The sequence below is a fragment of the Miscanthus floridulus genome, chromosome 1 (assembly GCF_019320115.1).
Source record: "Miscanthus floridulus cultivar M001 chromosome 1, ASM1932011v1, whole genome shotgun sequence".
Lineage (NCBI taxonomy): Eukaryota > Viridiplantae > Streptophyta > Magnoliopsida > Poales > Poaceae > Miscanthus > Miscanthus floridulus.
The window spans coordinates 171,714,879-171,739,905 of NC_089580.1; the positions used below are offsets into that span (position 1 = coordinate 171,714,879).

At 43.9% G+C, this 25,027-nt stretch overlaps 1 long non-coding RNA gene and 1 pseudogene across 1 annotated transcript; one reads left to right on the forward strand and one right to left on the reverse strand.

Annotated features, from left to right (window-relative positions):
• Window positions 1-11,033, reverse strand: part of LOC136502191 (aldehyde oxidase GLOX-like) — a 26,022-nt pseudogene extending 14,989 nt beyond the window's left edge.
• LOC136502200 (uncharacterized) lies at window positions 9,938-16,598 on the forward strand. Its single transcript, XR_010770446.1, has 7 exons — window positions 9,938-10,167; window positions 13,423-13,479; window positions 14,497-14,716; window positions 14,796-14,912; window positions 14,999-15,087; window positions 15,691-15,783; window positions 16,546-16,598. It is a non-coding gene; the product is annotated as an uncharacterized lncRNA (long non-coding RNA).
• Window positions 16,599-25,027: the final 8,429 nt, after the last annotated feature.

A 25,027-nucleotide genomic window follows, 5' to 3' on the forward strand; every position in this document is an offset into this window, starting at 1 on the left:
ACCATGGGCGATCGCGAAACATGAAGCCACAGTGTAGACCTAACTCTAGAACAGGAACGAGTCAGTCATGCACAATACGACACACGTGACACTTATGGATGGCGTATCTACAAGCAATATGGCACTACAATGCACAAACAGGATATGTATGAATGCACGTCCTATACGCCCTTTCACTATTGCCAACATATAGGCAACCATTCTTGGATTTTTGGCACATCGTTCTCTCTGTGTAGCAAGTCGATACTATCGGACTATGTGCCATCTATAGTCAGTAGAGTGCCATCGTTCTCTCAGTGTACCTACAGAAAAATTGATTAAGCCTACCTAAGTCCGTAGAGTGCCATCTATCATGGATACATAACTATAGTAATAGGGCTACTTATATAACTTCGCATAAAACATCCTAACTTTTTGAAAAGAATTTGTTGTCAAATTTTAGTTTAGAGAAGGTTTTCAAAGCTTTATTTTCTCATTTATAGCTCTGATACCACCTGTGATGGAACCTCCTAATCTAATGCCTCCTAGGAGTGCTCGTCTTCTATTAGACACTAAGCACTCAAGGGAGATCACGAAATCACGCGGTCCCATCGGGCACACCTCAGGGGAGAACCCAAAAATCCACATTTTTCCACCAGGATCACAAATGAGAGAATAAAGCTTACATCATTCTTGACCATTTCTTACATCACTTTTAATACAACATCAGGGTATAATAGTTATTGTATAACAGCAGAATGTAATCATATTATCAGAGTTATAAACAATTTAAGTTATAGAGGAATATAAACATGTTATTAGAATTATAGTGGAAATAGATATCTATTCATGACATGATGAAGCATTGATATATAAACTATGATAACATATTATAAAACTTTTATTTAGAAAACATTTAGTGAGAGTTATAATTAAAAACTATGATCGCAGCGTAAAGGAATCCTCTCTGAGCCCACCAGGAGGAACCCACACACAAAGGTCAGCTCTAGCCTCCACCTGTCCTGCACATGGGGAAATAAAACCCTGAGTACTCAATTGTACTCAGCAAGACTTACCCGATAGGAGCAAAGAAAAGACTCCAAGGATATGCAAGGCTATCTGGCTTATGGGTTTATTACATCTGCAGGAAGCATTACTAAAGGTACGTCCTTATAATCGATTATTATTAGCAGTGCATTAGTTTATAACTAACCATTCTATGTAAGCACCTATACTACTTTCAAGCAGGTGGTAAGCAATCATAGTTCTTTTTTCCATCTTTTATCTTTCAGTTCTTACCACGGTGCTAGAGTTAAGACAAGTCGTACCGGATTGCCCGGCGATTCACGAACCAATGCCCCAGCTAGGTACCCCGAAAACACATGCCCCACTTGTACCCTAGGCACAAGCAGGACCAACCCACTACCCTCCTGTCACGGGGTCTAGGTCCCCGTCCAAACTGGGACTCCAAGCCTCCGCCCCTGAGTCCCTAACTCAGTGCGGTGCAAGGACCTCCTAACCCAAAAACCACCAAGACAGTCGATCCAAAAAGGGTCGGAACCCATGACAAGAGAGTAACAAGTCTTCCAAGCGCCCATACCCTAGTATGTGCTTGGCATAATAAGTATGTGACTTGCCTAGCGTCTTATGCAATTGTCGGTCCTTAACCAACACAGACAGGGAAAGGAGTGTAACCAAGCTATGCCCCGTGGCCGCAGGACACAACCCCATACACCCACCAATACCCAAACCATATCCCTGCCCGGTCACCATTTTCCTTTCCACCATTTATATTTTCCAAGTGATAATAATATAGTAATATATTTTTTCTATCTCTCGCGAGTGACATGCAATCACTCGACTTCTATTGGAGTCCTACAGCATAGCAATCTACACGATCATGTCATACTAGTAAGACTCATAGGATAAAGATATATATGCCACTAGGTTTCAATCAACTGCTTAAAACTTAATGCACAAATATAATTTAGACTGCAGAAAAGTAGGGGTTATGCACCGGGGCTTGCCTAGGTAAGATATATATTAAAAAGTTAGTATCTGCATCTTCAGATCATCCACCATCAACTGAATAGAAAGCTCATTGCATCATCTCCTAAAGAGAATACCATAACACCATCCTCGGATTCCCAATCATCCTTCAATTGATCCATTGACCCCATCATCGTACCTATATGATATGCATTGATGCAAATGCATAGATGTAAATAATCAACAACAGCCGAATTGCTTAGAAATTCGATCACGTCTCACAAGCTAACGAGATAGCTCTAACGCTGGTCTACATATCAACATTATCGAGAAAGGTGTCATTTTTCAACAAGTGTTTTAGTTATAAAATTTCAAGGTGTTTTGTTATTCCGTTCTATCGATTTAACCTTTATTCAAAATAGGGCATTATTATCTATCTAGCAAACAATTATTCTAGAGCTACAAAATTACAGTGAGCAGCTAATAATATTAGAAATTTACCGTAAAATTTTTAGAGCTAACACTATCACCAATTTATCACAATAATTCCTATAAGTTTATATTTTTACAATATTAACTATCTCAAAGTAATTATATAGCTTCTAAGAACATTATCCAACTATATGAATAAAATATACTAGCAGATAGACCATGATTTTAGAAGACTAACAAAATTGGTTCAACATTTTTATGATTTTTCTATGATTTACTATAAATTTTATAAGTTTATTTCTGAAGCTAAATCAACAAATGCTTAGAAACTAAAGGGCCAACGGCCCGCATGCATGCGCACGGCCCAACGTGGAATGATGCATGCAGTCTAGAGGAGCTGGCGGCCTAGACGGTGGGGCACACGCGGGTGCGAGCAGCCCAACCAGAGCGGTGATAGGAGGCACCAGACCGGCCTAGGCGCGGGCGTGGCCTAGGAGGCACCAGACCGGCCTAGGCGCCAGACTGGCAGCCCACCAGCGCGCACGAGGCAGCAGCCCACGCGGCCAGCCCAACGCGATGATAGTTTTGCAAAAATGTCCCTACGTTTCTATCTATTTGTTATGCTACTATTCATATGAGTCATCCAATTCGTAGCAATCACCCTGGAATTACTCATTCCTTACCCCGGGATCCCTCTCTTCATCTTCAAAATAGAGCATGGACAGGGAATCACCGGCCGACGGTCAATCTCGGTCGGGGAAGGCACGGCGGCGGCGAGAACTCGTAGGTGAGGGGCACGGGAGCCCACGCGACCATGCCTAGCCGCGGCAAGACCCGAGTCGGCCCCCAGCAGCCTGCCCGCGTGAGCCGTGGTGGCGGGCACGGCGGTGCCGGCCAGGCGCGCGACGGCAATGGCGTAGGGAGCCGGTTGGAGGCGAAGGAGGCGCTTGAGAATGACGATGCCGCAGAGCAGCAGACCTAGCACGGCTGAGGGGCTCACGCTCGTAGGGAGACCTATGGCAGTGGGTGCGGACAATGGCTGGCGAGCCATGGCTTCTCGACGGTGCAGGCACGAGCGCCTGCGGGCGCAGCCCTAGCAGATGCTGTGGGGCAATGCGGCTGGCGAGAGCAGGGAAGAGGAAGGCAGCGCTGCAGCGTGGCTCCATGGCTCCCACGGCCTGGCGCGCCCACACGCGCGGTGGTGGCGATGGAAGCAGCCACGGAGGGCGCGGAGGAGCGAGTCGAGCAAAGCCACACGTGGCTTCAGTGAGCGAAAGGAGAGCGGCGTGGTACTGTGGCCGGACGGCCCTATGGTGGAGGCTCACGGCCATGGCATCCTGCGGGACAGCGATGTGATGCTACAGTCCAGAGCAGGGAAGGGAGGGGCGGCACGGCAATGGGGCGCGTGCGAGCAGCGCGAGAAGCAGCAGCAGAGAAGAGGGGAAAAGGGAGAGACAGGTCTGGCACGACTTGACTCGGCTCGGAAAAACACTCAGAGACAGAGGTAGATAGAGGCCACAGGGAAACAAGGAGACACGTGCGGGCTCGTCATCAATTTCAAGCACGACGAGGGGAGCAGAACGGGATGGCATGACGCGGCCAGCACAGGAAGGTGAGAGGACCCGGTGTGGGCAGGGGCAGAACCACGTGCACCAATTTTAGACGCCTAGTGTAGTGGATCAGTTCAGATGCGATTGGATGGGAGGCTTTGCAATGCAGAGAAATGCAGAGCCACGATGAAAATGAGACAGTGATCAATAGCAATGCCAGACGAGTACGCTGCACACCGTGCTAGAAAAGTAAATGAAGCATGCAGAGCTGCTGCGCTACCTCTCGTCTACTATGTGCTTTCACACCACTCATGTGAATTTATGAAGCGGCCAGACGGGCAGCTGTGTCGCGGGTACGTTACCAAATTATCAAAGGAACTAAAATGAGTCTATACGTAAAAACATAAACTTGCCACTAGACCAAAACTTTTCAACTGAGCGTGATTATCAAAATAAACACGTGAGTATGTATATATATATAGGAAAAAGTCTAATTCATCCCCCACCCTTCATACTTGGTCTACTTCACCCTCTCAACTATGAAACCGTCTGTTTTACCCCCCTCAACTTTTCAAAACCGTCTATTTTACCCCCTGGGTGGTTTTTTAGCGGCGGTTTTGCTACAGTAACGGTGGATTTGCTACAGTAACGACGGTTTAGATTAATTGGAAAATCCAATTTTGTGGTGAAATTAATTAGAATTTATCTATAACTAAGTTATACATAGTCCAATGAGTACGAAATTTTTACTATAGTTCAAGCATACAATAATTAGCGTAGCATAAAAATTTCACCACAGTTGGACCATAGAAGCTGCAGCTATGAATTATTCCAATTAATTTCACCACAAAATTGGATTTTCTAATTAATCTAAAGCTACAAAAAAAATTTATACTAAAGCATACTGTATTATATATTTATTGTGTAGATCTACTCATGTGGAGTCCAATAAAATTAGATTTTTCATTTTATAATTTTTCTATGATTTTTCAAAAATTTATCGAAAATAAATAAAAAGAAAGAAAATTCAAAACTGACGACACTGTATCAAACCACCGTTACTGTAGCAAAACCATCGTTACTATAGCAAACCGCCGCTGAAAAACCGCCCAGAGGGTAAAATAGACGGTTTTGGAAAGTTGAGGGGGTAAAACAGATGGTTTCATAGTTGAGGAGGTGAAGTAGACCAAGTATAAAAGGTGGGGGTGAATTAGACTTTTTCCACAATGAATATATAATACAGTATGCTTTAGTACAAATTTTTTTTTTAGCTTTAGATTAATTGGAAAATCTAATTTTGTGGTAAAATTAATTGGAATAATTCATAGCTGCAGCTTCTATGGTCCAATTGTGGTGAAATTTTTATGCTATGCTAATTATTGTATGCTTAAACTATAGTAAAAATTTCGTACTCATTGGACTATGTATAACTTAGTTATAGATAAATTCTAATTAATTTCACCATAAAATTGGATTTTCTAATTAATCTAAAGCTACAAAAAAAAATTATACTAAAGCATACTGTATTATATATTCATTGTGTAGATCTACTCATGTGGAGTCCAATAAAATTAGATTTTTCATTTTATGATTTTTCTATGATTTTTCAAAAATTCATCGAAAATAAATAAAAAGAAAGAAAATTCAAAACTGACGACACTGTATCAAACCACCGTTACTGTAGCAAATCCGACGTTACTGTAGCAAAACCGCCGCTGAAAAACCGCCTAGGGGGTAAAATAGACGGTTTTGGAAAATTGAGGGGGTAAAACAGACGGTTTCATAGTTGAGGAGGTGAAGTAAACCAAGTATGAAAGATATGGGGGTGAAGTAGACTTTTTCCTATAGATATTTCTATCAATTTACTAATTTTGACAATTAGCAACATTTAGAAACAAGGAGATTTTCAACAAGTTCGAATTTAAATTAGATTCGAAAGCTATATATATCATTCTATTTATTAATTGATTTTATTTTATTTATAAAGGTTGCCTTTCATACTTAATCTAATAGAACAAACCGTTCACTATTTATTTGCCAGAATTATTGTCAGACATTTCTAAATATCTCTACGCGCTGAATAATTTCACCTGGGCGTTGATGTGAGTCCACTAAACTGAGTCACACAGGATTCGCTTATCATCTCAAGTATGTTTTAAATCCAAAAGCCGAGAAAACTCGCTTCAGAAATTTTTCTTAGGCCTAAATCACAATGCTAAACAAGCTCGTAACACCAGGGGTGTTACATCCATGGATGTGACGTGGAAGACCTGAAAAAGAGATTGATTGCTGTTTTTGATGAATTCAAGATAAAGAACAAAACCCACATACTTCTAGCCTACAACTGCGAGTATGTGTTCTCAGCTTTTAATTTTATGCTTCTTTTTTTGTTAAGATTATTCGATAATTAGGATTCTGTGATTGCAGCAACCATTTCATCTTCATGTGTGTCAATCTTGCTAAAAATCTGATCGAGGTGTGGGACTCGAAGAAAAAACTATTTCATCATATGGATGCACTGGTGGCAGTGCTGAATTAGTAAGCGATCCTAATAACATATTATTTTCTAATCACGCATATTGCTTTCTAATGTTTCTCCTTTTAATATTGCACAGTGTTCGAAGATGACATATTGGTGGGACGCATGTCCCATTTAAGGTTGTTGAAATTGAGGGGAAGTACCTAAAATAGCCGACGAGAACCAATGAATACGGGTTTTATGTAATATGGACAATGCTTCACTACATCGGCGGGAAATCAGAAGAAGCAGATAAGTTGGTGTGTATAATCCTCATTTTATTTTTGTCTGTTAATAATTCAACAAAATGATTTACTGATTACTCTTTGGATATCATCTTTTTTGAACGACAGCGCAAGAAATATAACCACAAAAGGCTAGTAGACATGGAGATCGTCATATAATCTAAGCTGGCAAAATTCATCTTAGCCGAGGTATTAGAAAAAGATGGAGTATTTTTCATTGCACAATCCATGAAGTTCAAGGACCAGTATGGCCCAGAGCGACTCGCTAGATTATTGTAAGAAGTCCGAGAAACATGCTTCATCTTATCGAATAATTTCTTTTTTATTTTGAGTGATCGAGATCTTGATAAGAACATTTGAACTGTAACTGTAACATTTGTAATGTTTAATATTGATGGACATGTTGTCTACGTAGCATATATAAAGCGAAATCCGATTCCACGAAAAAATATAAATTAAAATAAATTATAAAACAATAAAATGCGAACGGCAAACCGACAGTGATGGCCAAGATGGCACTGTCGGCTTGAGCCATAAATCAGCAATGTTGGATTAGCCATCACTGTCGGATCTTGTCACAAACCGACGGTGCTGGTTACGACAACATTGTCGGCCAAAAACATAAACCGACAGTGATGTTCGAGGTTACACTGTCGGATGATCTCATGAACCGATAGTGTTGGTGGAACTGAACTCTATCAGGTTGTATAAAGGACCGGCAGTGAAATTAAAGAACACTGCCAGTTTGTAGGAACCGACAGTGATAGCTAACCCTCACCACTACCGGCATGGTTGTGCCGGTTTAAAATTCGACAGTGATGGGGTTTTTTGAACTGGTAGTATTGTCCTGATCTGGAGTAATGGTACGCCGGGGTCTTGGCGGACTCCCACCCGGTGGTGTCGTCCGCGGCGCCGTTGATGATCGCCACCTCCACACCGTTGGGTAGCAGGATCATGTCGCCCATCACCCGTGGTAATGGCATTGTCTCGATGACCTACGCCGGCGTGGCGTCGGTGATCTTGATCCGCCCGCACGTCGTCAGCGCCGGGACGAGGGTGCCAGCGCCGCCCTTGGTGGCGTTGTAGGAGCCCACTGGCGTGCCGCCGTAGACCATGTTAGGAATAATCATGACTTGGTTATTTGAGTTATTGCATATAGGCCATGCACATGTGTGTCATGTACGTAGTCTGTGTCATCCAAAACGAGATGTGTTCTCGTGGAGGATTCAAGAGTCATTTGCATGTAGATTAGGCTAGTTAGCAAGTTAGAGTGTGCGTGTGTTGCACAACAGGTTGTTAGCTAGTCTCTAGGACTTGCATATGTTGAGTATACGGTAGAGTAGTATTAGCCACTACATGTTAGCCAGACACATTTGGAGGCGTGGCTTGGTCAGAGGACCGTTTCATGCAGCGTACGTGCAGCATATGAGTGTGTGGCTCGGAAGCTATGGAACGTGCGAGCACGCATGAGACCCAGGCAGTAGTGGCTCCCATGTGCATGTGGGCAAGGCTATTTAGCTGTGTATCCTGTTTAGTTTAGGTGCATCGAGTTGTGTATCTTCCAGTTAATAAAGCCAACATACAGGCTGTCCGGCGGCCGGGGCGTTCGTCGCCAGCAAAACTCGCGTCCACTGTTCATCTTCCACCTCCGTCTCCTCTCGTGTGTGAGCGTGTGAGTGCAGTTCATGCTGTTTAGGGCCAACAATTGGTATCAGAGCCGGTGTATGTACTACGGTGGTTCCTTCAGTCCACCACGAGAGCCACCGAAGAAGAAGCGCGTGATCCCACGCAGAGGTCCGACGGCAACGACGATGGCCGGTGGTGATGTGAAGGAAGGCACCAGCTCGCCGCGTACGGTCGTGGTGGAGCGCGGTTTTGGTGGCGTCAAGATCCCAAAGCTGACAAAGACGAACTACCACGAGTGGGCACTTGAAGTGCAGTGCAACCTGCAGGGCATGGAGCTTTAGGATGCCGTGGAGGGCGACAGCGCTGAGCGCGGCAAGGATCGACGGGCACTGGCTGTCATTCTACGCGGTGTGCCACCGGAGATGAAGTCTAGGCTCGTCGCGAAGAAGACGGTCAAGGAGGCTTGGGAGGCGATCAAGTCGCTGCGCGTGGGAGACACACATGTGCAGGAAGCCAAGGCGCAGCACCTCCTCAAGCAGTTCGAGAACGCGGCGTTCAAGGACGGCGAGGCGATCGATGACTTCGCCGTGAGGATCGGCTCCATCACCGCGGAGCTGCGCGAGTTGGGGGAGGACATGGAGGATGAGCACGTCGTCAAGAAGATGCTGCGGGTTGTGCCATCGAGGTTCAACCAAATTGCATGCTCCATCGAGATGTTCGCCGACTTCAAGAAGATGTCGCTGGAGGAACTCGTCGGTAGGCTGCGTGTGGCGGAGGAGCGTTGCGGCGGCGTCGAGCTTGGAGGCGAGCGCACTGGGCAGCTGCTTCTCATGGAGGAGTAGTGGGAGGCACGTTGTCGTCAACGACGCAACAAGGACCATGCACGTGCGGGCGATGCGCAGAACGGCCGTGGTGGTGGCTGCGGCGGCGACAATGATGATGACGGGAGTAACAGCTCCTACTCTGAGTACGGCGAGGGCAAGTCAAAGAACAAGAAAGGCAAGTGCTACAACTGCGGCGAGCAAAGACATTTCTCCCATGAATGTCCAAAGAAAAAGCAGGAAGAGGCGCTGCTTGCGAAGGCCGATAACGAAGCAACCCTTTTGTGATGAAGCGTTAAGTGCGCAAGTCAAGATTAGGGGAGGCAATGTTAGGAATAATCATGACTTTGTTATTTGAGTTATTGCATATAGGCCATGTACATGTGTATCATGTACGTAGTCTGTGTCATCCAAAATGAGATGTGTTCTCGTGGAGGATTCAAGAGTCATTTGCATGTAGATTAGGCTAGTTAGCAAGTTAGAGTGTGCGTGCACGATAGGTTGTTAGCTAGTCTCTAGGACTTGTATGTGTTGAGTATATAGTAGAGTAGTATTAGCCACTGCATGTTAGTCAGGCACGTTTGGAGGTGTGGCTTAGTCCGAGGACCGTTTCATGCGGCGTACGTGCAGCATATGAGTGTGTGGTTCGGAAGCTGTGGAACGTGCGAGCACGCATGAGACCCGGGCAGTAGTGGCTCCCGTGTGCATGTGGGCAAGGCTATTTAGCCGTGTATCTTGTTTAGTTCAGTTGCGTCGAGCTGTGTATCTTCCAGTTAATAAAGCCAACAGGCCGTCCGACGGCCGGGGCGTTCGTCGCCGGCAAAACTCGCGTCCACTGTTCATCTTCCACCTCTGTCTCCTCTCGTGTGTGAGCGTGTGAGTGCAGTTCGTGCTGCCCAGGGCCAACAGACCAGCACCTCGGCCTTGGTGGGGTTGGGTTTCAGTTGGAGCAGCACCGAGGAGCCCGAGCTGGGGTAGTTCCGCGGGTCGCCGTCGCCCAGCACGGGGTACGTCCGCACGATCTTGTTACTCTTTTAGTCCAGGAGGACGGCGCGGTTGTTGGAGAAGATGAAAAGGTTGCCATCTATGTTGAGGTGTACGAACGGATAAAGATTGTTCTCCTCGGAATCCTTGGTCTGCACCAAAAATGGCATTTGGACGATGGACGTATCCGAAGGGCCGGCCTTCGGGTAGAACTCGTAGCTGAACTGCCTCCGGCCACCGAAGATGAACGCGTAGCACGCGGGCATGGTGCGCGCGTTGCGGAACCCGTCGTTCCAGTCGCCGGTCTGGACGAGCGTGCTGTCGGGCGTGACGGTGCCCGGGGAGCACCAGGTGTCGGTGAAGATGGAGAGCGGGCGGAACGCGTTGGCGGCCACGTCGTACTCGGCGGAGTGCGCGGTGCAGTCCCCTCGAGGGAGCACGCGCTCCCGCGGGTTGACGCGGCAGTGGCCGTCGGGGAGGGAGAGGTTGGAGCGGCCGAAGTCGGTGCGGTCGAAGATATTGACGCGGTCGTTGTGCAGCAGCTGCATGTGCATCGCCGACACCCCGATGCTGCGCTGCAGGAGGTCCCACCTCCCGCCTCCGGCGCCGCTCGCGGGCACAATGCCGCCGGCGCAGGCGCAGGCGAGTAGGAGAAGAACCACCGCGGGGTGGCGGGCACGGTTCTTCTTGTTCTTCGCTACTACCAATGTACTAAGCTCCATGGTTGATCGAACGATGGGACAGGCACAGGCTTGTACGTAGATGTAACGATACTACGTCGTTTCAGGGACAGGTTTCTTCTTTGATTCTGTTTTCTAGGTTAAGCGCGGGTGTTTAGCTCCTGAGCAGCAAAACTTAGATATATATATATGCAGCAGTGCACAAGGTTTGACCATTTTTGCCCCCTGGTTTTCATTTTCACACGGTAACAGTAATAAACCCTCCAGCTAGCTAACGTGTTTACGATGGAATTTGGTTCAGACGCTCGAGTGAGCTTTGGCCAGGTTGGGATTTTTTTTTAAACAAATGCTATGCTACACCTGGTTGTTTTGGCGCCGTGCGACACTCGGATTTTGGGGCCGCTGGATCAAGACTCGTCCGTCCGATCCGTCTCATTGCTTTGTGTCTATGATGTGCAGGGCCCACTCTCAGGACTACTGTTTTGTAATTGGGGTCATTCCTGTTTTTTTGTGATTGTTTCATTTCCCCCTCCGTCTTCTTCCTTGAGAGCTGCTCTCCACTGGTACTGGCGACAGGCGATTCTAAAAGCTTGCAAGGTTCATTGATTTTTCTTGCTTCGATTCCTAGAAATCTTCGTTGTTAGGGTTCGCTCTCGTGTTATTTCTCATCCCAACCCTCTTCGTTCCGCCTAGGCGCCCAGGATGGCAGGATGCGCATGCGCCATTGCTGTCGCGCGCGGCACCCACACGTCCGCCCACCGATTAGTTGCGTTCAGTTCCACACCATGCGGCCGTGGCAGCCCACCGATCACGAGGCCTGTTGTCCACGCCTCCGTGGGCTAAGGCCGATGGGACGGCTAGAGGTCAGGGTTACAGTTTATTGCTTGGATCTGTTGTCTTATGTGTTGGGGATGGATGGAATTTCAGGCATCCTTGTCTACCCTAGGGTTCGAGCAGGCATTTCGCATTAATGTGGAGGTTGGATTTGTGTTCGATTTGTTGCTTTGGTTTCTATCCTTGTTGATGTCTGTTAGATTAGGGATCTGCATTATAGGCTTGTCAATGCCCTGTCCTAGTATTCCAATGTCGTTGCTGCTGGGTAGTTGCCCTGTCTGGTGTCGGCCAGATTAGCAGCCTGTTCGGGAGGCCGTATCGTATCATGGATTATTTACTGCTGGCTGGTTTGGTGTGAGAGAAAAACACTGTTCCCGGCTGGAAATTTACGATCGTTTATGAGCAAGCGAACAGGCTGTAGGAGTTGATGCCATGGAGCTGGAATGGTGACGCATCTGCCATCTGGGCCATCCATCCATCGCTTGCATCTTTCATTCGCGCAGGCACAGGTAAATCTAATCCAATTCCAATTGGAGGTCACTAGGAATATCAGGAGGTGGGTTGGTTTGAGGACCTCTAGGGTGGTGTTGTCCTCGGGTTTGGGCGATTTGGTTGCTTGCTTGTTCTGAGGAAATTTGCTTCTATGGAGCTCCAATTGCTTGTACTAGGAATCTGGGATTTGATTTGCTTGGTCTTAGGAATTTGGTTTCTCTAGAGCTCTATTTCGATGTATTGTGCTCTAGCTCTCATATGAGCTGTTGGGTTGCTTGGCAACGGCTTGGGATTATGTTTCTAACTTCTAAGCTTCTGGTGATGTCCAAGTTGCGGTGGGATTTGAGCAGGCCAGCGGAGATAGTAGTTTAGTAGTTCAAATTGGAGCAACAAATCATTGGGTGCGGTGTGTAACAATGTTTCATTAGTTAATTCAGAACTTGCTTGTCGCTCTGGTTGTTCCATTCGTGATATAGGAGTTTTTGAATTTCTATGTTTCTCCTCGTTTGCTCGCTTTCGTCGTATGGATATGCGTTTTCAATTCAAGTGTTGGCTCGATGCACTTTGTTTCATTAGGCAACAACTGGCAACCTTTTTCAGCAAGATAGCCAGATAGGTTAAATTTAGTTTACTGTGCATTGAAATTGGAAGGCACCTTTTTCCAGGGAGGTAGGTTTGATCAACTGTAGGTTGTATGTTCTATTGCTTGTATATTCTGTTGAGGCGGGGTGAGCTTTGGATCCCAATATTATCGAGATGGTAGCTGGATAGTTGGTTATCTGGTTGTTAATGTATATGGGATGGCTAGTTCTAGCTAGTTGTGGATTGTGTTTTAGTGCCTTAACCTTCTAAATTTGTAGATGTTCTGCTCCTATTAGCTTGGTTGGGAGATGTGGTGAATCATTTAGCACTTCCGAGAATTGGATCGTATGATGGTGAATGTGTCCTACTGAATTATAACTAGATGTTTCCTAGTAGACTTTGTTTAGTTAGACCCTTTTCTTGTACTAGAGTATTTCTGTGTCGAAGCATAGAACAACTCTTTTTTTTGCCTTTTTTACTAGGACTTTATTCTATTTTGGGGCTTCCTAAAGCTAATCGTTTTTCCTTTTCGGCCTATCAGTTGTGCTGCTGCACCTTTTTTTTTCTTTTTTCACTCTTCTGTTTGTCAGTGAACAATTTTTCCTTTATTTTTTTACAGTTGTATTTATAAGATTTTTCATCCAGTTGTCCTTTTCCATTGACACTTTTTTTTGCATGAATTGTTTCCAGGGGGCTCAACACCTCAGTATACTTTACTGGTAGGGTGATGATCTGAATGCAACTGAGGTACACCCAAGCCCGATATACAAATGATTAAAGGATAAGTTCATATCTATGCAAAAGATTACTTTTTGCTTAGGGCACCATTTATATATTACCATCACTAAGTTTACACCGTAGTATGCACTGTAAATTTTTGTACTTGGTGATGTAAGGGCGTGTTTGGCCTGCACCTAAGCACGCCGATCCCCTGTAGTGAGGCACGAACTAAATGCGCCCTAATTTTAGTATATCTTGTTAATGTGGCATATGTCTCTAGGACCTGCATTCTTTTGTTTGGATAATATGTTTCTTCTATGAACAATGTGGCATATATGAGAATAAACCTGTTGGTTTATTGCTTTTGTGGCATATACACCTCTATGATCTGCTATTTCTTGCTTAGCTCTTATGGTTTGCACTTTAATCCACCAAGCAGAGTGAAAGAGCATGTACACTACTAGTAGTTCATATATAGCTCCACTTGTAACAATAATGCTAGTGCATGTTAAGTAGCTATTTCTATGCCGCTTGTAATAGTGTCCTTTGCTCGGATGCACCCTGAGCTACTGGATGCAGCAACTATTTTAATTTGTATCCCCAACTTGTTTGGGACTTAAAGGCTTTGTTGTTGTTGTTGTATTTGGGTGGACGGATTATAGTAATACAATATTGTTGTTTCATTTCTGTGCACACACTCCCTTTGTTTAGTCATGTCTTGTGCTTTTGCTTTTGCTCATGTCAGTTTCTGCTATCTGCCCATTGATGTTCCTATTAATATCTGCTCTTGATGAAAACCAAACAAATAAAACATTGAATTACATAATTGCAATCAGCAATAATGGAAATTGCAACTATCGGGCACCGCAATTGTAGCTATGAGCATATGCAATATGTTGGTGTTGAACCATTTTGCCTCCTCATGTTCTTGTTTTTCTGCTAGTTGATCTATATATTATGCAAGTATACACTCTTTGACTATTTAATTTTTAATTTGTGTTCTTTTTATGTATAAATGTTTGAACATGTGTATTTTATCAACAGGCACAGCGGTTCTGCAAACTACCATGCTCACAGCCACTTCTGTTCTGGAGCTCACCTTCTAGGGTGTCAAAAGGGGCTATGACTTAAGCTTCACATTCCCCTTCCTGTTCACCTAGGCTATGATCCAATATGCAATGCCTATGAGATGGTTGTGGTATGGATGCAGAACCAACTTGCAAAGAACAAGACATAGGAGCTCATCCTGAACTACATTAATCAAGTGTGCTTAACTGACATTTAGTGTAGGGCGTTTTTGTACACTTAGTACTCTACTCTGCTTAACTGTTTCATTATGACAGCTTTGTGAGCGTCTATCTAGTACCATGGGAGAATCAGCCATGGTTTGTGCCAGTCTTTGGATCCATGCCTGACATTGTGTTCACTATTGGAGGCAAGAAGTTCAAGCTAAAACCAAAGTAGGTGTGATCCCTTCTCCATTATCACAATTTGGTATTCTTGTTGCAGTATCTAAAATTGACTCTCTTTCTCTTTTGTTATGCAGTACATTCTGAAGGTAGGTGAAGGACAAGCTGCCCAGTGCATCAGCGGATTCACAGCTATGGATATCCCAGCACCTTGTGGCCCCCTCTGGTAAACTATGCACCGCTAAGTTCCTGATCTTGGCTCTCACGATTCCTAATCTTTGCGCATAACATTTGGACCATTTGCAATTTAGATATTTGTCCTTTGTTTATTGTGATTTGTGGCAGCACAAACCACTTTTTTGTCCTTGTCCTTTCATAGAAAAAAAATATTTCTTGTGATTTGTGCTAACACACCTTGTTCTTTGTATATTGTGATTTGTGCTAGCACACACTACATTTTTGTCCTTGTCTTTTCATAGAAAAAAATTGTTTCTTGTGATTTGTGCTAACATAACTTTTTCTTTGTTTATTGTGATTTGTGCTAGTCCACATCAAATTTTTGTCCTTGTCCTTTCATATAAAAAATTGTTTGTTGTGATTTGTGCAAACACACCTTGTTCTTTGTTTATTGTGATTTGTGCAAACACAATCCACATTTTTGTCCTTGTCTTCCTATAGAAAAAAATTATTACTTGTGATTTTGTGCTGACACATTTCAATATTTTTCTTTGTGTTTGTATAGGATAAATTGTAGTTTGTTAATTGTGATTTGTACCAGCACACACCACATTTTTGTGATTCTATTTTATTGTGATTTGTGCCAATACAGACCCCACAATCTAAGCTCCTTGCTGCTAGCCTCTATGACAAATTTGTCATGCACAAGGGATTCCGCAAGATGGCCAAGGTTGTGAAGAACCCGGTATGGAACAACTCCATTCCATGCTCAATCTTTTATGTAGTTTGGGGCCTCTGGTGTAGTTCTAGATGAAGCTGATTTGAGTATAGAATACAATTTTGCCTTACTATATATCAGAAAATTTAGGAAGCATTTCTGGATTTTTAGGGCACAACAGGAAAAACCTGATATGTTTTTCCTCATCTTTTGTGCTATGGTACGCCTAGAGATATAGGCCTCAATGGCACCACAGAACATATAGATGGTGTTTGATCATGCACCAGTGGGCTTTTCTATATGCACATTTCTCTAAACAATGAACCATATATATGATGTTGAAAAATTATGATTTGTGGCAACACAGACCCCACAAACTCAGCTCCTCCTCCCTTCAAATATTCTCTCTCGTGTGTGGGTCAGGCCACTACTGGCCTAGACCTAGACCACTGGCTGGCTCTCTTCTTCCCCACCCACCCACACACTCTTTCTCAATCTCGCTTTGTCTCCCTGCCCTAGCAGCAGCTAGCCAGAGGACAACCAGAGCTCTATCCTCTCTCACTCTCATCATTATTTATGCATCTGTTGTAAGATAGGGCTTCACAAGAATATTTTCCTTATCATGTGATCTGTTTGCGGTGGAATTTGTGCAAAACAGCTCTATCCTCTCAGTTTTTCTGTTTTGTGCATGATCTTATCACATTGTCATATACTGTGGTTACGCTTGAGTCAACTCCAGAAAAAGAATACATTATTTTGATCTGTTTTGTTGTTAATTTCATGTGCCAGCTACTATAAGGTTTGTATTAGACGGAGAAATGCCGCCCTATTTACTTATGAAGGATCTGATTTTGCAAGTAAGCTTACAAGATCTGATATTGCATTTTTCAATACTAGAAATTGCCCTAGTTGAAATGCGTAATTTTTTCATTATTGTTTTATAATTCGTAATATCTTTTCATTTTTCTTAGTATGTTTGGCACCATGAACTATATTGTCTGTCCTATTCTCTGCCATTGCAGAAGGGGGAAGAAACGTGTAAGGAAATATAAAGTAAGTCGTGAGGACAACTTCTGAAGGTGCTTCTACAGAGAAGGTAATATTTTTTGGTGTTTATGTATAGACCGAGTTGTCTATTTTGGTATCAATAAATAGATTTCCAAAATGCTATTTTTGGTCAATCATATATAGCTGATTGAATTGGTTGTTTATGTGTCAAATAGCTGTTTCAAATGACTATTCCAATAACCAGATATGACAGCTTGGATTGGCTATAGATTCTCATGAACTAGTCTAAGTATCTAATATTTTGGTGTGTTACCATTGATTATTAGTGTTTTTCAAGGTTCTAAAATGTTTATAAAATTTGTAACTTTTGTGAACAATTTGCTATAATTTTATCTGAGATTTGGACTACATAGAAAACATTTGCAATTTTTGTTTCTGTAAAATGTGGTAATTGTGGTGTGTCTTTTCCAATCCATAGAATTTTTTTGAGAAATGTATGGCATGTTTTCTGAGATCTGTATTCCATAGAAATGTTTTTTGTCCTGAAGAATCTGGCATATGTGATCTGATATTTGCATTGCTCTATAGTGTCCTTCTGGTGCAGGATTACATTAGTTTTTGGTCAGCTCTTGTTGTGCATTCGTAGTGTCTGTGCGAGTATTGCAATAGTACCTTTGAAGATGTAATCTTTTCAATCCATAGGTTTCTATTCAATTGGTTTTGTTTCAGTTGCTTTTCTTCCTTTGAGGTGCAGGTTGCACTCTTAGTTCTGCTGTTTAAAATTGGCAGTTGCGCCTGGTTTATGTGGCTGTTACATTTCTCATTGTTTTCTTGCCCGTGTTGCTTTGCACTGTTGAGAGGCAATTCCATCAGGTTACAAGGTTTGCTCCCTTTGCTTCCTTTGCTTTGCACTGCTGTGTTTGGGGATGGATGCAACTGGTTCTATGGTTGGAGCAGGGATTTGGTACTGATCTGGAGTTTCAATTTTTGTAAGATGAGCTATTTTGGTTGATCTACTTGTTGCCCTTGGTAAATTTTTTGGTTTAGGATCCTTGTTAGATTACATGGGTATTATCCTTGTCACAGCTTTGGTCTTTGAAGAAATTTCAATTCTATCTGTTATCTTGTACCTGTTTTTCAGTTTGTGAGTTGAAGCATTTGGCTGTTTTTAGGCAGGCCAGTAATTCATGTTCTGAGCAACTGGTCTTATCCTTTAGCATTTCTTCAGAAACAGCGATTGAGCTCTTAGCAAGTTGATGTTCTATTATTTTTCAGTTTGTAAGTTGATAGTTTCAGAGTTGGACTTGTGCAGTGCTCTGCTTATGTGCTCTTTTGTTGCTTCTTCTTTCTTTCGGTTTTCGTGTTGCCATTCTGTTAAGCTACGTTCCTATAGTTGTTGGCTATGCAGAGGGATCATGTCATTTTACTGTTGTTACTTCTTTCTTTCTGTTCTCGTGTTGCCATTCTGTTAGATGCCTTCTAGAAGAGCATCTACAAGAAGCAGAGGTCGGCGTGCTCTGGCTGAGCCTGCGGCTCAGGCATCCGCTGTGCCTGCCCTTGCGCCTTTGGTGCTGTACGGTCTCACGCATCGCGTGCCCGCCGTTGCCGGGCCACTAGCGTTGTTCGTGCTGCGGCGGAGTTTGGTCACCTCACGGGTATGGCTTTTCCTTATAGCAGCGCCTGCTATTTTTCTCTATTGCTATCAGTTGGCCTACGCAGACCTCAATGCCGGTGTTGTTTCTCAGTTGATTACAGTTCTTATATCGTGCACGGGGTAGAAATGCTTAGGTTTTAAAGTTCGGTATGCCATTTGGGTTTCTTGCTTAGTGTCTGCGATTGGAACCTCTCTGTGGCAGGTGCTACTTCCCCAGGAGTTGAAGCATTTGGCTGTTTTTAGGCATGTCAGTAGTTCATGTTTATATGGTTGCTCTGAGCAACTAGTCTTACCCTTTAGCATTTCTTCAAAAACAGCGATTGAGCTCTTAGCAAGTTGATGATCTATCATTTTTCAGTTTGTAAGTCGATAGTTTCAGAGTTAAGACTTGTGCAGTGCTCTGCTTGTGTGCTCTTTATTCTACCTGTGCTCGTGGATGTGTGTTAGGGTGTTAGTGAGGTCATCACTCAATTGTGCAGGGTCACTTATATGTTAATATTACTAATTTTACATCCTAGGAGACTATGTAATTTTTTCCTAATTTAAATGTAATTTTAGTATTTTGTTAGTATAAGTATTTTAGTTGTATTTAATATATGTTTTTTTATTATCTGTCAGTATGATTATTGGTGTGAGTGTTAGCATATGTCAGATAGTGCATATCAACATTTGTTGATTTCATGTTGGTGTATATTATATGTCACCATCAGATTACGATACGAGGTTTTGTATTTCATGTGTTTTTTTGATTCTCTATCACTCAGATTTGCTAGTTGAAAAAAAATCGGGTGTTTTAAGGTCTGCCAACACCCGAGTCCGAGTGTGGATCCCATAAAACACCCGATTGTTGACTAAAAAACAATGTGTGAAATGCCCACGTTGCAAACGACGCCCAAAATATTTGACACCCAAGTGCTTGTAGCAAGTCAACAAAGTAAAGGCAAAAGATGGCCCTAGCAAAAGGACCTGTGTCCATGCCAACCGCAAGACACACACAAGTAGCCAATTTAGCTAGGGTACGGCCAGGCCGACAACGGACTTGCTAGGAGCATCTACCTATATTAAGCTACCTAGGCCGACGCCCACTTGCAGATTGACAGGCGAAGAAATCATTGGCGGAATTCATGCTGTCCATGGATTCGCTTGTGCAGCTGTGCGTACGGGGGGAGGCACCGGCACCGGAGCTGTCGCCCGGCGCGGCCGTTCCCGACCGAATCACTCTCCCCTCTCCCCGAGTCCCCCGGCCCGGATCCGCGTCTATCCTCTCCAAAGGCCACGGAGCAGCCAGCAGCAAGTCAGCGACACGCCGACACCGCGGTGACCGGTGAGCTAACGTTTCGGTGATTGCCATCGAGGAATTCGTTGCTGGCCATAGAAGCTTGTGATCTCATCCGAGTGGCGCGGGGTCGGGGGCCCTGGTCGTGAGTATGCTCCGGCACCGCGGCGTTGCCCTGCTCGGTCCAAAAGGCGGTGGGCCGGCCGGCTGGCAGCCCAGTGGAGTAGTGGACAGGACGGACAGCGGTGAGGTCTCGATGTGCAGCTTCCCTTTTTTTTTTTTTTTTTTTTTTTTTGCTTGGGACCGAAATGACTGAGCCGGGACGACCTCGCTTTTGTGATTAGGGGGGAGTCTGGGAGGGGATCACGTCCACGCGATAGCCGATAGGGGATAGGCACCTAGGGCCTGGCAAGGGCTCCGGCGAAACCAGCTCGTGTCCGGCGGTGTAAATGGCAGCGTTAAGCTGGCACTGGCCAGCAGCATGTATAAGCCCTTGTTTAGTTGCTACCCAATTTCTAAAAAGTTGCTACACTATCTGTCACATCGAATGTTTGCGGCCCATGCATGGAGCATTAAATGTAGACGAAAAGAAAACTAATTACACAGTTTGGTGGGAAATTACGAGACGAACGTTTTAAGCCTAATTAGTCAATGTTTGGACACTATTTACCAAATAAAAACGAAGGTGCTACAGTAGACCCAAAATCCAAATTTCGCGAACTAAATCAGGCCTAATTGTATATGCATGCAGGCCAGGCAGGTCAAAAAGGCCCACGAGGGTGGCTTGCTTGCTTGCTGCTTTCGCAAGTGAGCTCAGTGGTAGGAGCATTAGCCCGTTTAGGATGGACCTAGCCTAAGGAGACCAGCTATATCTCCACTCACCTCATCTCGAAGGATCAACCGGCACACACAGAAAAGGATATTTATATGGTTCAGTGAATCTTGGGAAAAGGGCAAAATGAAGGAGCTAGTAGTGCATCAAATTGCCGCTAAAAATGTACGTAAAGTCGAAAGGAAAATATTCCTAGTAGTAATATTGTGAGACTTGGGCCGGCCTTATTATTCTTGGGCTTAACATGAATCTTTTATGGCCATTAATTAATTATTCGAGTACTTTCAGGCCCAAAGAACCCACTCATCAATAATGTCGTCTGAGGAACCTCAGTAGTTCGTGTAGACCAGTTGTACCACTGTACCAGCAATTGCTTGTGACTGTCTACCAACTGCTTCTGGTGCACAGTGGCCTTATGGGTGACGAAAATGGTAATGCCTGGCAGTTGAAAATTGCAATTAACATAGGAGTATTCATTTTCTTTCCTCTTTTTCTACACAAAAAGACGACAGTTTACATATGCAGTCATGTGTAGTATGTCTGAATCAACAAGTCTTATCGATCATGACAGGAGGAAGGTTATCGGACAACATCAGTGACTAATTTTATGCCATCACTTTCAATTTCCAAACAGAGCAGACGGATTTAACTTCACGCTGCATCTGCAGTGCCTAGTCATACTTTGGAATCTCTCCTGTCAGGAACGTCGTCAGTGGAATTTTCTTTCAAATAATATTATTTTAATAAATAATTGCAGATCCGAGTGTTCTTTTTACAAAATTACAAAACTAACATCCTGTCGGCTACCCGATGGCCGACAGGGCACCTGTCGGCTATTGAATTGGCGCCATCCTATGTGCCGGATGGATACTGTAGTGCAGAGGCCAGGTTAGCCGACTAATTTCTTATCGGCCTTCCTGCAGCCGATTAGTCCACTCGGCTCTCCATTTGTATATCCGCACCGGCCTGCCACGGTAACCAGACAAGTCCCGTCTCTTTACTATTTTTTGCTTTTAGATTTTTTTTTATATTAGGCAAATATCTAAAGATCTCAAAAATTGTAAATTTCTAAGTAGAAGCTGGCTGTCCCTTATAACCACTGAAAGTTTTTTTTTTGTTTCGGTCCTTTTCTATCTATTTATTTTGCAAGAATAAAAAAACAATCATGGGCCGTTGAATCCTGAACTTTCTCTAAAATATAAAGATTTTCATCACCAAGTTGTTGATGTAATTTTGATTAAGAACAAAACTTATCTTATGGGCCGTTTGAATCCTTTTATTTTGAGGAATTGAAATCTACTTAATAAATTAGGCTATTTGGCTTGGAATTTGGCATTCCACTATTTTCCAAAGTTCACATATAAGCCTATCTCAAATTCATAAGGTGAGAGATATAAATTGATTCTATAGATCACCATTCTATGTTTCTACTTTGCAACTTATAACACATTCTTCAACTCGCTCCCTACGGTAGAGATACAACCCATAGGTATCTCTCTCGTATAGCCAATAACAATATACAAATATAATCCATATACAACCATAGTAGCTTAATTAATATGTATCTAAATTATGATTATTAAAATGAATTCAATTCCAAGGATCCAAATGGGGCCTTGTAATTTGATTCATTGATGGTTCAACTAATCAAACGTAAATAGTATGCATGCGTTAGTCGAACCCCCCACGAGTGTTGCCACGTGACAAATAGAGAGAGTCTCACATCATAATCATTAGTTGGCATACCATTATCTGTCACCTCCTACATGAACAGTCACGAGCTCTGTTTTTTTTATTTTAGCACAAAAAACTAATGTTTAAAAAAACATATCACAACCTAAAATTTCCGGAACTAGCTCTTTTAGACGCGTCAAATTTATCCGGCGTCCATCGTTCCTTTTTTCAATCATCCGTTTTATCCGCCGAGCATCTGCCATTTTTCTTATAAATATAAAAACAAATAATAAAAATATTCCTCCTATGCCTGCGGGTAGATCAAGCGGCAGGAAGGTGCACTGGTCCGGTACCAGCCTGATCTAGCCTCACTTCCTCTACCTTCATCGATTATGCATTAGCAAGAGCGCAAGGGAGGGGGCGCCGACCAACGCAGCCCAATACAGACTCTGTGAGCGGCCCTTGATCCCTGCCATGAGGACTCTGATATCACAGTAGATTGCCATCTATCCGAGCTGCCCTCCGGGCCTTTCGCTCAGCCTACGACTTCGTCAGCTCCACTACTCCGAGACGTGTAAAGTGTTCTCTGGATGTGCTAGCATAGTTAGTTAGTCACGCCGATTCATTTAGCACGACTATAGTGACGAGTCGCGCTATGACATTTGGCGTGGTAAGGAAAATGGATTCCAAGCCTATTTACTTTGGATTTTGGTGTTTGATGACCAACACAACAAAATTGGACTAATGAATTTGCAAGTGTGTATTTTGCAGTCCAATAGGGTGCAAGATGTGACTTGGACGAAGGCGACGTGATGATCCGATGATCAACACCATAAGCAACACCCTAGAAGCACAAGAGAAGACCCAAGATATCAAGCAAAGTCCAAGCACGAAGATTGAAACCAAGCCGGACGCAAGATCGCGAAGAAACGAGCTCACAGAGGTGACCAGACGCTGAAGGCACAGAGATCGGACGCTCCGATCAAGAGACTCGACAGCAGCAGGCGTCAGCAGCAATGACCGGACGCTGAATAGTAAAGTAACCGGATGCACCGATGTCACTGTTCATCATCCCGGCAACACGTTCAGCACTGACCGGACGCTGGCGGCAAAACGACCAGACGCAGGACTGCAGCGCCTGATCGAGTACAGAGAGGTTCTAGAGTGGTGAAATTATGACCGGACGCATCCGGTGGCATGTGACCGGCTGCTGACAGCGTCTGATTAGTTGATCGCGGCTCTAACGGTCGGGACGACCGGACGCGTCCGATCAGGACGACCTAAGCATCCGGTCAGTAGCAGAAAAGCGAAATTTCGTCCCCAACGGCTACTTTCTCAGTAGGGCTTATAAATAAACCCCCCAACCAGTCATTTGAGGTGTGTGGAGCTGAGAAAACATATCGAGAGTGTTGATACACCATTTTAGTAATCTCCATTTGTATGGTGCTTAGTGATTCATTAGGTGATTAGCGTAGATACTTTTGCGAAGTGCTTAGGTTGATTAGACCACCACTTATGCGCTTGCTCTAGGTTTAGGCCTAGTGTTTAGTGAGGTTTGCATACCTCTTACCACTCGGTGCTTGCGCGTACCATTGTTGTACATCGGAGGGGCTTGTAGTCTTGTGAGATCACACCAACCGCGTTTATGGTGTGGCCGCCACCGTGTACCAGAGGGAACAAGGCCCGCAGCGTTTCAACCAGAAACTTAATAGTGAAGATAGCGGAGAGCATCCGGGAGAGCCTTGCCGGAAGGCACGTCGAAGACCCGCTTGCGCGTGGAGAAGACCCGAGGCTATCCACGGAGTTATCCGATCGGGAGCTTGGCCCTTTCGAGGGATTCCTTGCGAGGGGCTCCAACGAGGACTAGGGGAAGCTTGTGCGCTTCTCGATACCTCGGTACAAATACCAGAGTCGTCGACGGGAGTTTGCATATCTCTACCTTGCTCTTTAGCTTCTGCATTTACATTGTTTACATTACTCCTTTTGCGGTAGAGATAGCAACACACTAACAAAACCATAGTTGTACATTTAGATAGCTTATCTTTTGCATAGATTTTGCTAAGGGTAGAAAAAAGAGGCCATAGTTAAGAAGTATAATTTTAAGTTGCCTAATTCACCCCCCTCCTCTTTGGCATCATGGTCCCCTTCAAGTGGTATCAGAGCCAGTTGGCTCAATTTGGACCTTTGTCTTAACTGTCGTTGAGCCGACGCTATTTAGAGTGGTTGGGATGGATACCTCTAGGCATCCGCACTTTGACGGCACTAACTTTCCTTACTATGAAGCTAGAATGGCTTGTCACCTTGAGGCGGTTGATTTGGGTGTTTGGAGAGTCATTTGTGACGGGATGAAATCCATTAAGAATCTCGATAAACCCACAAAGAGTGAAGAAAAAAAAATGCATTTCAATGCTAGAGCTAAAAATTACTTGTTTGAATTTTTTAGCATGGATATGTTTAACCAAGTGTTCACTTTAAATACGGCACATGAAATTTGGTTAAAACTCCAAGAGCTCCATGACGGCACATCCAATGTCCGTGAGCAAAAATATTGTCTAGCTAAATAAAATTATGATTCCTTTACAATGAATTATGATGAGCATGTTCGTAATATGTATTCTCGGTTGAATCTAATTGTCAATGAGCTCCATTTAATAGGATTAACAAAGCTAGATGATGCAGACATCGTGAGGAAGATCATCTCCGTGCCACAACAATGTTTATCCTATTGAAATATTAGTTTTTGACATGCTCTTTTTAAAATATTAGTTTTTTATATCAATAGTCATTAATCATTTGCAATGTTTAAAATCTCAATATATCATAAAAT